At 36.0% G+C, this 15,080-nt stretch overlaps 1 long non-coding RNA gene across 1 annotated transcript in view; it reads left to right on the forward strand.

The window, feature by feature from the left end:
• Positions 1–10,393: 10,393 nt before the first annotated feature.
• LOC146721341 (uncharacterized) overlaps positions 10,394–15,080 on the forward strand; it is a 170,784-nt gene continuing 166,097 nt past the window's right edge. Inside the window, exon 1 of the long non-coding RNA XR_014925706.1 lies at positions 10,394–10,458. This is a non-coding gene — a long non-coding RNA (uncharacterized LOC146721341). The remainder of the gene's footprint in view (positions 10,459–15,080) is intronic.

A 15,080-nucleotide genomic window follows, 5' to 3' on the forward strand; every position in this document is an offset into this window, starting at 1 on the left:
ATCTCTTGAGAAACTAAACCAATCTCTTTCGTTCTTCCTCCATCTCTTATCCTGTGATTAACTTATACCTATCTTATACAGGAAAGAATTATTATCATGTCCGCACCGTTTACTTCTCTGACAATTTAATTACTTAATAATATTTTATTATTCCAAGGTTAATTAACTCTTTGTATTGACGTTGCGAGGAGTCGATTGCATTTCCACCTCGTTCGTTTTTCTATTCACTTTCTCGAGTTACCCATTTTTTTTACGTTTTACATAAATTCTTTCTTTTTCTACGCGCAGCACAGAATTCACCTTCAGTGGCGAAAAGCGTATCGTTACGTCACTCTCTCGATTGCGTACGTACAAATGTAAAGCGAATGAGAGTATATAACGGTGATAATATAAAAGAGCGGAAAGAGGTGCGTCAAAAGATATTCCATTTGCAGAGAGAGAGAGATGCATATTTCGCGCTACTTTGTGAAAAATATCCGTCGAAAACATATACGCTTTTGAAGCGCGTCTCGCGTCAAAAGAGCGGACGGCGATATACTACTTTCGTATTCGAGGACGCACGCGCGTAATAATAGCGAGACGCGCGTACGTGCGTGCGACATTTAGACGCCGGTCCTCGCGTCCGCTGGAGCGAAGATAACGCGGATCGTAACGCAACGGCGGATATACATCCCTTTCCGCCCGCACAACTTTGGATCGAATTCTCACGAGTTACGGGGGAAAACTTTGAATACGCAGTAGGTACAAACGCGAGTTTGCGCCCTCCATCGAGCCACGCGATGCGTAGACATAAAAGGTGTAGTCTCATAAACTGCGCATTTGTGAATTACAATTGTTATGTGTCACCAACGCACGATATACGATGTTTCGATATCGAAAAGAATGAAAAACGTTTTGACATTTTGGAGAAATAAATTTTGAAAATGCAAATACATCGCAAATTTGATTTTAACTTGAGATTATTTTTATAATATTAAATAATAAAAAATGATAACTAAATATTTCCGTGAAAGAAAAGATGAAAGGCTGTAAAATATGTCTGTAATATAAAGTTTACGATTTTTTTAGTACACCTTGTGTACACAGGACATTGAAGCATTCACACGAACGATGGGACACGATGAGGGCAAATTTTATGCGCTTTAATCTAAGTCTAGACTTGCCTGTAGGGAAGGGCGTTTTACATTGACAGTTTTCATCTCTTTTATGTAATTTGTATATTTCCATCTGCTTGAGATTTATGATTATAATTTAATTGCCGATGTACGAGATAGCCATTAATCCAAGGATCTTTTATCGCAATCTCTAATTTACATAATCCTGATCGCAATCACTTATTTACATAATCCGTATACGCGCATAACATATTTTTATGGATTTATCATTTTACGGTTTTAATAATGTATCTCGTATATTTTGTGTGAAAATTATATTTACAAAAGCCATTATACCGAGAAAATATTCTCGCAAGCTCATTCTACTTGACTTAAATCATCTTTTATACTTATATCGAAATATTGCACATTATTTTGCATTATATTATTATACAAAAAATATATATATTATAATGTACATTGCTTTTGTTTTATCTTGTTTTATGTAATTATGTTTATTAAAACATAAAATTTCTGTTTAATATAATTTTTATATTAAATTTTCTTGAGAGCTATTATAATATATTATATAATGCGCGCGCACGATAATTCAATCGTTCGATGCAAAAATATCGATGCCTTTAACGATGCAAGCGTACTCTTTTATATATCAAACGTGAAAAATTTGATTGGATTTTATTTCAGTTGCATCTCGCGTCTTTTTACTTCATTTTCATGCTTCAGCTTTCATACCTCGTTTCATTTCGTAGAATATTGCTCTTTCACATTTTCAATATTTAGCTACGATTCGACAGTTTCGACAGTAATTGTACATTGTGCCATTTTTTATTTTTCTTTTTTACTCTTCTTGCATCTTCTAAATTTGTACATTTCGATAACATTAACTCCTAAATTTAGACACCCAGAAAATTATATTTTACCTTATTGCTCCAGATGCGCTACAAAATAAAATTAATTATTTTTAATCACAATAGCTCGTTAAAATATAATTAAATCTTGATATTATTTATAAGTATAATATATTCAATATAATACAAAATTCTTAACGGAATAGTAGAGATAATAATTTTATGAAAACAGCTGGGAAAAATAAATTCGTAAACAGAGATCGCAGCATGTTTGTCCATTGCTACAGACTATGTTCTTTCTCTTCCTTTCTTTTTCTTTTCATCTCTCCCCCTTTCTCTCTTTCTTCTGTCGTCAATTAAGTTGCCAGCGGACGTTCTGGCCTTCCGCGCACGATTGGTCTCAGTGCATCCAGACGTTATCGTCAGACGAGCGGTGCCTGGTCTCGACAGTAGTACAGGTAAACGCACGAGCCGGCGCACGAATTCCGGCGCGCGATTGTCGCTTACATCCGACGCTGCGAGCGCATTATCGTCAAGAGGGAGCGAGAGAGCGGGGTATAAAATATATACGTACAATATTGGGAGGTTCGTGGAAGAGATGAGAGGGCGCGTGCGCGAGAGATCAAAACCAGCGGGCTCTCTGTCGCCTGGGATGACGACGGCTCACGGCCCGTCTATTGATCTTGGCGAACATTGCGCGTCGGAACGAGCCGCGCTTCAAGCCTCTCCTGTATCACTGGCCCGCAATTTCGCTTGCTCCAAAGACCGACTGACCGACCGACCGATCGACCGTGTTGCTCCGAATGATCCGGTCAAATATGGAGACAAATGCGATATATCGCGAGAGACCGTCAGCCAAATTCCGGAGCGTCGTCTCGCGGGACTCGTGTCGCACGCAACGTTGTTCCGCCTGCTTTTAATCAAAATGCGACATGGCATAAGTTGAACAGTCGCTCATATGCTAATTATGCCATTTGTAAACAACATTGCGAAGGGAGAGAAAGGAGACATAATTAATTAATTCAATATCCAAGAGACGCGTTTTGGGGCAGAATGTAAATAATTGAGTAATTGTAAATTTTTAATATTTTATACGTACATAAAATAGATAGATTAATCTTAAGTAATTAACAAGACTAAAGGGAAAGAAAAAGAAAGAGGAAGAGAGAAAATCTGCTGCTTATGAAGCTATTTAGTAACGTAATAAATTATAAAACGTAGAAAAGAAAGAAAAGATTAATGCATAACACATTAAGAGCTATGCGTAATTTGATTATAAAATAGTCGATTAAATGATAATAAAATAGATGCTTACACATGCGTTGCTACTTTTTAATTTAATAATTAAAAATAAATTAAAACCGTAACAAATTATTCCGCGAAATCCAGAGTTCCACTGTGATGGAATACTTATTCTAGTTTATGACACTACGTTATCTAAAATTTTCAACAAGATGCATTACAGCCTCTATATAATTGCGTGCGCTGTATATCTTATATAAAAACCTTTCTATGTATAAATCGCATGAGCCCTCGGAAAAACTTACGACCGCCATAAACGTGGCGGTTACAAAACATTCCTTTTACTCGTATAAATAAGTAACATCTTTTGAATGAAGTCAATTTTACCGTCCAAGTTTCAGAAAGCTCCGCGCTTCGGAGTTAAAGCGACGAAAGATATTGCACCGTCGTTCGTCCGTTTGCGTAAACTTTTTCCAAATACTCTTTTTCCTCCCCCCACGAAAGTTACGTCGTTCGTGCACACGTCTTCATGCTGATATCTTCAGCGCTGAAGATGGATGGAGATTTTTGTTTGTTCTCGACAGAGAGAGATCTTCCGGCTACTTTGCGGCTCTTAAGATGAACTGCAGTCGTATCAGCTGCCGACGAGCGGAAAAAAAAATGATACGTCGTCATCGGGATGCGAACATAGGGATGCCGAAGCAAGAGAGACAGATCGTGGGGCGCGCTGACGTCATTACAGTTACATGTACACCTCGGGAGTGGCTTCAAGCGCATGCGGTCTGTGATTCTTTCGCATGACATCGTGCGACTCAAAAGCAGTAATAACAATAGAATTTCGAGCGTATTGTCGCGCACAATAGCGACAAGACTGATAGTTTACATTTTATGCATTACTTTTAATTTAATTTAAATTTATTCATGTTTATTAAAGACACCTATACACACACACATATATATACATGTATATATGTGTAAAGAAAGTATTGTTCAAATGACATTAAAATTGTTATTACACATCAGAGTTAGGTTGCATTTTAAGCTATACTGAAAAAAATCCATGTACTTTTACATGCTCAAAACTGGAAAAATTACTTGATTATCACGCTGTAATTTTTTCCCAATTTTTTAAAGTAAAAATACATATTAATATATATGTAAAATATAGGTAAAATTATTATTTTTATGCAAAAATCATGTAATTTTAAATTTAGCATTTTTACTTTATTTATAGTAATTATACATTACTAGCATTTTCTATGTGTAATTCCATGTTCAATGGAATATTTTTAATCTTAAAAATATATAAGAATATATTTCATATGAGCAGCAATATTGCTGGGTCGACAAAAAATTCAGCATAATCATGTAATTTTACAGAAATATTTTTTTTTCAATGTAACGAACAAGTTACAATATTGAATTGATTCCCGTTTCGATCGAAATAATCTTCAGATTTAATCGAGTAATTCAGGAGAGTCAAGGTTCTCGCTCGTGGCAAATAGTTTCTTTTTGACGATCCAATCTTTTCCATGTGAACAAATTGACAGAACACGTGTTGGTATCGACCTCTTTTCTCATTCGCGGCCGAATTTCTGTCCGCCTCCACAACAAACTTTGAACCGCGACTATCGCTCTCCCTCGATCGAGAGTCAGAGGCCGTCGAATGAAGTTGAGACCTCGCATACGCATGTATACCGGTTATATTCCTCCTTTCATAGCTCGTACGTGCGTATGCATTATAGAAGGACCGAGCGAATCCGGCGATCACGAACGTGCCGCCGATAAAACTCGCTCGAGAAGCACAAGTGTACCTATATACCTATATTATCTGCTCTAACTTTGATAGGGCGAGACCTGCATTATAACGCGAGGTCGGGTTGCCCAGGAGAACGACGCGTCCCGCGTGCATACGATAAAATATCCACGGCGTATCTTGCGCATTCCAAGGCTAGAGACACACCTGCGGGCCCACCGACAGACAATCGACTCGAGTGGCACTTAAGCGGGCGCAACGCGGTCGTTCGCTCGCGGCTCTTTAAAATCTCATTTGCATCGCAGGTGGTGGATAGATATACTCGCGGCAATAGACGGTTTTATCGCGCGGATACATGAGAATCTCGCTACTCCGGAGGGGCAGTAAAAACCAAATAATAGTCGGAGAAAACTTCCTGGCGAAAGACACGTGGCCGTCCAGATAGGATCGCGCAGATATATACCAACCAGTCAGGATGTTATCTCAACTGCCACGCATTACAATTTCGCTCTCGTAAACCGTTATGTAAACGCTGATATGAAAAAATGCGGATAAATTATTAATATAAAGGGAATTTAAGTTTGCTTGCGCTCGATATAATATAAGTATAAAGGCACTGTATATTCGTAAAGTCTTAATCGTTGCGACAGTATGTATTATTGCGTACCATTGTAGTCGTTCGAAAGACGAACGCGTATCACGAGAGAGTGAGAGAGATATTTTGTACGTCACCGTGACCGCGTGTAAAGAGCCGCAATTTATGACAATGTAATCCGGGAGTGTCCGGAGAGGATTACAGAGGCGCGGTCGCTGGGAAGACGTGTAGAATTCCTAAATACTCCCATTCTGGGAATAAATTGTAAACGGCAAGTATACCCTCTGGCACGTAGGCACTGGATCAACACTGTAAAGTTGGCAAAACTTAACGTACACCGAGGGACGAATATAAGCAAGGATTGAAATTGCCATAATAATTTTCTAACGATAACTTAGGTATAGTTCTCCCTTGCTATCAATTCGCGTCGAATTTATTTACCGATTAAGAATAATGTATTAATGTATCGTATGAGTGATTTATTCGTCATTATTTTATTTTTTTTTCATTATATTTGTTAATTATCTGATGTTCATTTTTGCCATTAATCTTCGATAAAATTTATCGCTTACATTATATCAGCGGGATGTATGATTTTAATTTATGATCAATTTATTCGACCTTTAATAATTCAGTCACACAAGAATCGGAATTTTAGTACAATCATATTTAATTATAATAATCAATGATAACATTTTCAAAATGCGGAATATCATCGCGCATTGCATTATATTTGCATATAGGATGCTATATACAGGCTGTCTAACATAAAGTGTTACACCGAAAATATACAAGCAGATCTCGTTATTTGGAGACGATTTTTCCTCAGCAAAATTGTCGAGAGAGGCCATCATTTTTTGCATGTTTTCAATTTTTACCATCACGTATCTTTACAACTAAATCTTAAATTAAAATTTTATTAAAGCACAGAAAAAACAGTATCCTTGAAAGAATGCCTTGATTCAAGTATATTTTATTTTTATAATAGCGCCAAATAATTTTGGATAAAGGATAATTTATCCTTAAAACAAAGTGCAAAATATTCTTGTTGAAGCTGAAATTTATTTATAAATATTGCAAGGACAAGTGACAAGTGAGCATCGGATATAAGCGGTACTTTCAAGGAATATAATAATTCTAATAGTTCAAATGTGACTAAGTTTGTTTTTATCATACGCGATTTTTAAAACAAGAATATATCTTAAGGATAAAATATACTTCACACAAATTTATTTATTATTAAGGCAAATGAAAATTTGTCATTACAAAGAGCATTCTATGCTTAAATCAATCAAATAGCGTTCAAGAATAAAAATATACTTGAATTCAAGGATTCCTTTTTTTCTGTGATAAACTCTACTTGAAATTAATTGGAAAATATGCTTTTGTTAATATTTTATTTCCACGAGGCTTAGTTTGCGAAAAACCCTTGATTTTCGATCGCTTATAATTCGAAAATGATTGCTGCCTCAATATTTTTCTGAACAAAAATGCTCTCCAAATAACAAGATCTACTTGCATATTTTCGGCGTGACACCTATATTCTTCTCATATTTAAAATAATATCCCACACCGATATTTATCAAGTCAATCTCTCCCGACGTTTGCATATTAGAAACAGATTTTTCGGCACAGCTGAGGTGCAACAGGCAGAGAGGCAGGCAAAGCAACGGGCTGCTATATCCACGTTGGCCGATCGGCACCTGGGCTCGAATCGAAGTGATGATTTTGCAGCCTCCCTCTAATCTATCTAGCGCATTTCCACCCTCCTTTTCCCCAGGGCGTGGCGTTCAACAGGCCTGGCTGTTCGCCAACTTTTTTCCTTCCTGCCTTTCGTTAGCCTCTCTTCCTCGTGTTCGCTTCCTCGCCTTCTGCGGTACTTCTTCCGCGGACGTGCGACCGACGGCGAGTGAGGTAGGAAAGAATTAAGGCTGCGCTAACACAATCGATGTTCCTCTCCTCCAACCGGTGCCGGGTACTCCATTGTGTCGTGTGATATACACATTACTGCAGCCGTATTGTGCGCGTACGGCTGATGTATGACCGAGTGAAAAGAGCGAGAGGAAATAAGATTACACGAGAGAACTGGAACTCTTGCTCTAGGGCCAAATTTCAGATTTGATGTTTCGCGGGAGAAACTTCTCTCGTCACATAACTTCGAGAACGATCGTATATTATAACGAGAGAAATTTTCCAGGGAGAGAGAGAGAGAGAAGTAGCATATATGTATAGGATGTAGGATTATCAATCTTCAGGTACACGCGTTCGCGAGTGTTTCTCAAGGAATTACGGATGTAATAATTGTTTGTCTATGTATGTATATTAGTTTCGTATCACGCGAGAAATATATTTCGCGTTATACGATTTTGGATTTTACGATACCCATTGGATTGTATGAAGCTTGAAAATATGTTGTTTGTTATGAAAGGAACACCAAAAATTTTTCACAAAATTTGAAATTTATCTACCGCGTTATATGTGGTGGTGATTTATCGCGTCATATGAGAAGCAATTTTTTTTTACTATGTTATACGAATCCGTGTTATAGCACCTCCTACGCGGATTTACTGTATTTGAAAAAGTAGAACAACTTTCTTTTTAGCGCTTCGTCCTCTTATATAAATAGATAAATAAAAGCAGGAAGAGAGCGAAGAGATACAAAAATAGGCGCACGAAGCAAAGTTAAGAAATTATCTAATGCAGCGTGTGTAATTGCTTGCTTCTTGCCGTAAAAGCTTTTCACATTTGTTCCCTCGTACACTTTCCTCCCGAGATTCTTGTACTTTGATTTCGATATCTCAATCTGTCGCCCCGTCACTTTTTATGTGTCAATTTCAAAGCACCAACTGTGCATGTACCTATTTTACGGGCGTATATACTGACGTATGTGCCGTATATTTAACTTGCCAGGGGTATATTCGCGGTTTCAGGATTCATTCATATATACGTGTGTCTGTGAAAGCTTACGCCGTTTATGCGCGGGCAAACAAAAGCCAGCTGCAACTCAAGCCCGATACTTATCCCTGGAAATCTCTCCCTTTCGCCTCAGGTCGCCAGCAAAATGTTGCTGAACGCGATTAACGATGCATTGTTGAGAAAGGCGAGAGTTACGTGCCGTTGACGAAAAAAGACGAGAGCTTTCAAAGAAGATTTATGCCTGCGAAGCACGCAGAGAAGAGAAAAAAAATTATTTTAATGTGCTTTACCGATTATTTATCAAAGTCACGATTTAAAGCCTATATTAATTCAAATTTGCGGACAATTTCCTGGCTTTTTTTGGTTTCTTCTGTTCAACATTAATGTCGAATATTTTTGCGTAATTTAAATTTATCACGCAGCAAATTGACGTATAAATTCGGTGACGCGTAAGCTCGATATCCCCAGGGAGTATCGATGTCTAGTGAAGCACGTGACGCCATGAAACATCTGATTGCAAGCGGCGCCGCGCTATCGTGCCGGCATATCGAGATGTCTTATCGATGAGAGCTTGCTCGACAGGTAGCGTGCTTCTTACGGCATTATCAAAGTCACAGCGGTATTACTACCGGAAGAGTGGGTGGTCGCAACTTTTTGGATCAAGATTTTCAACGATTATCAGACCCGGAATTTTTTTCCTTTTTATCTCTCTTTCTTTCCGCCTTATTTCTTCGGAAATTCGAACTAGTATTTCGTAACAGAAAATTGCGAACAAATTCCGTGCTTTTTCGCGAACCAATTCCGAGATTTCATATATAATAACGCTTGCCTTTTCTTGGAGATCAAAATATGACGAAACTCAAGGTTGGACGGTATATTAATCTCGAGAAAACGAATTCCGAGTCTTTTATTCAAACGGAACGGAATATCAAGAGGTTATTAGATGTAAGCTTTTATCCGTCGCTGAGTTAAAATTCCCCCGAGCTCGCGAAGAAGCGGTAAGTTCTTATAAAAATATTGCCGTCCTCGCGGGACGCTTTTGCGTGGTACGGTCAAATTTTTTACTCTCCAATTATCGACAAAGTTCATCTTTTATAATTAGTAGTACAGCTTTTATAGCAGTTTTGACTCTTGCTGGAAAATATTAGCAATTACGGGATATTTATTATTGCGTTTATCTACATATACTTGTTCCGTGAGTCTATGCACAAAAGCGAATCTGAGAGCATTAGAAATATATCGCATTAAAAACATTTTAAAAGTTACACAATACATTTTACGTGACATAAATATTTGAAAGGAAAAATGGGGAAAAATTACAGATTTCAAGATGCTTTTTTTTCTTAACGTAAACTTTATCACGTATAGCTGTTTTTTTCGCAACTTTTTAATTTTCCTCAAATATCTTCGTAGCTAATTTTCTTAAGTTAAAATTCAAGTAAAGCCCGCTTGAACTTACCCGAAGCCTTTGTTATTTATTTGCATTGCTGAAGTTTAATTCAACAAAGCCCATTAATTTTCAATTTGCTTTTAACTGAAAGACTATGGACGCGCGCGTCGGGAGATTGAAATAACCAACTTTCTTCTTCGAGAATGCTGATGGTTCTCGTAACCGGTATATCATTGTAGCGCTTTTGCCAACTTCTGTTTTCGTAATATCGGCGTCAAAACGCTCGCGAAAACCGCGATGGATTGCGTCGACTTTAGAAAACGCAGAAACTCGTTAGAAGGATTTTATGCCGGAACGAGGCCGTGCGCGACGGCGCAAAGTATCGAGCTATCGATTTCATGGCTCGTCGGTTCGCCCGATAAGGCAAACCGACCCCTTTACACGCTTCGCACCCCTCGCTCCAACCTCATCTTCGACGATTCGACCTTCGTCTGCTCGAACGATCTTAACTGTTCCAGTCATCAGCGGTGACGAAGTCAAGCAATAGCGTTCGAGTGACGAAGTGAACGAAAAAGAAGGATCATTTATTGTTAACGGTGAAAAATTATAGTTAAAATTATATGTAACTGCATGTAGTTGGACTCACAATTAGATGAATATGCCAAGTGTGTAAATGAATATATTTTTTACAAACCTTATCGCTAAAATATTTTATTCGAAGCCGACTGATACGTATATAGCATTATTTAAACATACGCGAAACAAAATAGCATTTTTACAATGTCTATTTTTAATAGCGTAAGCAAATCGTAAACCCTTTAATTTTCTTATCTAATTTTGACTTTAATAGAACTTTAATAAAAAGCACAATTGTGGTTTAATATAAAATATAAATAATAATATGAACTGTATAAAGAAGAATGTGCATTGTATATATGTGTAACAATTCTTAATAATTCTTAAGAAAAAATGCTTTAAACGGATCTAAAGATTATATATGGATTTAAAGATTTATAAATTATAATTTGCCTAAAATTTTATATATATATTACTATATATGACAGTAGTACAATCTTGGAATGAATATATGGCCATTATCTTAATGGTAGTAATTTTTCATTGGATAATAATGATTTATTGGCACATTGTAACAGGCGCTGTTCAAGCCAGAATAGTGCAAGGGTGCGGAATATGCAATTAATACTTGCGAGACAATGTGGTAAAGGGAAAAAAGTGGAAATTCTTTGAACAGGAGGAAATATCGGTAAAAACGTGGAAAACCGATAATGATACAAATCGATAAATGCGGCTTGATGTGAGTGTACGATTCACTCGTTGACGAATTTAGAGAAGCGTTGCAGAATAATTCGATCGCATTTCAAGACGCGCAATTTTTTTAAACCTGCCGATAACATTAGTCCAAGTGTGTTAAATCGATTTATAAAATACGATATTTAAAGTTAGTTCTGGCACTTTTAAGATATAGCACTAATAAAAAGTACAGATAAATAAAAAATCAAATTAATCAGTGAATTTATATATTAAAATAGTTTCTAAAATTATATTATTAATTTAATTTATTTTAAAGTTTAAACAATACAATTATAATTTATATTTATAAACATATTTAATAAATCTAATATTAAAATATATATGTTTATATATAAATGTGTTTCTTCAAATATATATTGTATATGTTTTTAATAAATTGTACAATTATAATTTATTAAAATGTATACGATTTTCAGAATTTTATTATACCTACATATAGTTTAATAGTTTTACAATTTATTCGGAAGAATAAATTTGCGTTAAAAATTTTTTTGGAAAGCGGCAGATTTATGGCCAATTTGGCGGAACTGTGTCGTGTACCCGTCGCAAAGTTGCCTTTTGCGAAAATGCCTAGGGATTATACATATATCACGGACACGTTTGTATATGCACGCGTACAAACCTCGTTGCGTGCTGCACTGCGGCGTACGTATCATCGCGTGACTCTTATTTGTCAGGTGACTCTCACCCGTTGCACGTCTACGTTACTTCGCGTATGCGATTATGTTATTTCACGTCTCCATCCTTTGCCGTCGGGCTTTTTCTCGAGCCTTTCTCCTCATGTTTTCTCTCTGCCGATCGTCTTTGCATTTTACAACCCTTTTGGCCTTTCGTGCTGCTTTTAGTTTAGACAGAAATTTCATATTTTAATAGGCATTAAGCTACCTTCAATTTTGCGTAACATGTCACGTCGTATTCTTTGATGTATCTTTAAAATATATTCATGCATATATATTGATATAACAATTTTATTTCTCATTTATTTCTTTCTTACAATGTTCACGAGATACATTTCTCATTTAAAGCGCTGTTTATTAATTGTCATTAAACTAATTGAAATTGCATATTTCTTGTTATCGTGCAGATATATTCTTATTTCTTTATTATATTTCTCTTGCCTAATTGGATGTTATTTTATATTAGTGCTTGTTTACCTTGTGCGTTTCAGGTAGAGTGTAATAGTTATGGAATAATTGTTATAAATGTAACAGAGTACATACATACAACATACCATATATAATATACATACAAAATATAGTTAGTAAATACGGATGTTCTATGTAGACGCGTACAAGCTATGTAGATCCGAGTTTATACATAGCCAGCTGAATAAAGAACGATTGCTTGGATGCATTTTAAGGACAAATTGAAAAGCTCGGGTATTTTCACAACCGAAGACATGGATTGATACAAACTTCATGACACACAAATATATATTGAATAATTTCTTTTCATCTATATTTCACATTTTAAGATGATTACATTGAAAATACAAACAAGTTATATTTCTATTTATTTTTCCAGATACACTATTAAAATTTCAACTTTACTCTGTGCTTATATTAAAATTGATAGATTGAAATCTCTCCTTCTGTCTCTCTTTTTTTTTATTTCAGCTAGAATATATACACTGATTGCAAAGAATGTTGCAACATTATTTGCTTTCTCATAGTTTGATTTATCTTACCCGAAATCTTGGTCGACTACACTTTCTGTATTTGTGTCGCGCTGTCGGATTTACTGAGTTATGTAGATTAAAAAATCATATCCGATAAATTTACGATTACGTAATGCGAATCGTGCGAATATGAAACCCTACTTTTAACCCTCCATCAGCATTTTTTTTTTTTTTTACTAACGCCGTCAGCAAACTGAGTCTTTTAAGTTACCCCATATTATTTTTATGTTCTAGACTTTCAAAAGAAATCCAAAAAAATTCTGTATTATTTATTAAAATCTGCATTATAATATCCAATAGATTAAAAGTCAAAATATTAAACACAATTGTTTTTACAAAGCAAAATTTAAATGGCAAGTTGGAAAAAAAATGGAAATTGCTTGTGCCTTAAAAAACCCAGATTACTGACGGAGGGTTAAAACCGCACGCGCGCTATCTCTCTCCTTTCGTGTAAATCCGTCACGAAGACTGCGACAAATCGCGGCTATCGCCGACGCGTCGCATGCAAATTGATGCTCCATACGTGCATGCGCCCGTATCGTAGAAACGATCGCACGACGACGAGCTGCATCGTCGCCGAGACGGTCTGAAAGGTCTGGGTTTGACTCTTCGCTGCGAATCGCGACGTCATTGTGGAATGAAACGGTACGAAAGCTGCTGGAAGAAACATTTTATGACATGTAGGTGACGTTTCCCGGGCACACATATGCAGACCGACGCGTCTCTGTGAGCATCTGTGACGACACACGGCGACGGAAACTGCAGTGTGCGGTAAAATGCATCGCGAGCTTAGCGCATCTGCGACCATTTGCTGCCTCGGAGTCTCGGATGCTCGCCTCACGGCATTTATTATTCAATCGTTGCAATGCTACAACGACGCGACATCTTTCTTATACTCGCATATATGTACGCAATATCGCAATGTGATCGCAACGAGAACGACGCGATCGGGATTTTAAGAGCGGTAGTTTGTTTTCGCTCGCTGAATCTTTTATGATTCTATACGTTGCAATATTTCGTGTTTACTACTATCAGTTTCATAAATTAAAATTAGACAATTAATATTTGCATAAAACAATTTAGTTTCTGATAGAATGTGTCAAACTGTCTCTCTCTCTCTCTTTTTCTCTGAATGTGTGTGTGTGTGTGTATGAATATTTAGCAATTTAATTTAATATATTGACGTGAAAATAATGGTCAATAACCGGATGAATATAATGGATAATGAAGCATAGAATTGCGGACAAAAATTGCGTTACTTGTAACAAAATTTAATTAAATAAAGTTTTATATCACGTTCGGTAAGATATATACATTAAATTCCTATGTAGCGCGATACTATAATGCAGTATAATGAGGTAAAAATAGTACAAGTATTGTATAACACGGTAGATAAATTTCAAACTTTGTAAAAAATGTTGTGTTTTATTTTTTATAACGAACAACATATATTTTTGAATCTTGCGCAACCCAGAAATATCATATAACGCGGAATTATATATAACCCAGAAAAATCTCTCGTTATATGAGGGCGTTTACTTGAAATGTTTTTGATCTATTATTTAACCTTCATTTATATATATATATATGTGTAAATTTCTTGTGTTATTTTTCGTCGCATATATCGACATCGTGAATATAATATGATACAAAATTTTAATCGCGTTGCGATCCATTTTTTCGGCCGCATCCTCGTATAACTGATGTGTGTTATAATTTAACGTTAGTTGATTCTGTTCAGGACACGTGGTGGTAATCCGTTGCGCTTTTTGGCGTGCGTTATTAATATCTTTGCGAGAATTCCACAGACGTTTGATTTACGACTAGTATTTAAGCTTGTCTACGATAGTCGATGTCGTTCCCTTTTTTTCGCAACTTGCGGCCGACTTTTTACATTTATATATATCTCTATAATTAGTCTGAATTTAAACTTTTTTCCCTTTCTTTCTTCCAAAAATAAGAAAAATTTTAGAAGAAGATACAGTCATAATTGCAGATATTATTGATCATTTCAATAAAATATTTTAATAATATAATTATTTCAATAATATACTCAATAAAACGTTTAAGAATTTATATGTAAGTAGATAGGTGTTAAAGTAACGCGCATTTCTTTAAATCTTTTATGGAGCAAACTTATTTACAGCATTCTTGCTTCAATTCGTAGTTGAATTTATTCAAAATAGAAATTCAAGTGTGATATGATAG

Source organism: Nylanderia fulva, unplaced genomic scaffold (genome assembly GCF_048542155.1).
Source record: "Nylanderia fulva isolate GAGA-0341 unplaced genomic scaffold, ASM4854215v1 Scaffold5, whole genome shotgun sequence".
In the NCBI taxonomy this organism is placed as follows: Eukaryota; Metazoa; Arthropoda; class Insecta; order Hymenoptera; family Formicidae; genus Nylanderia; species Nylanderia fulva.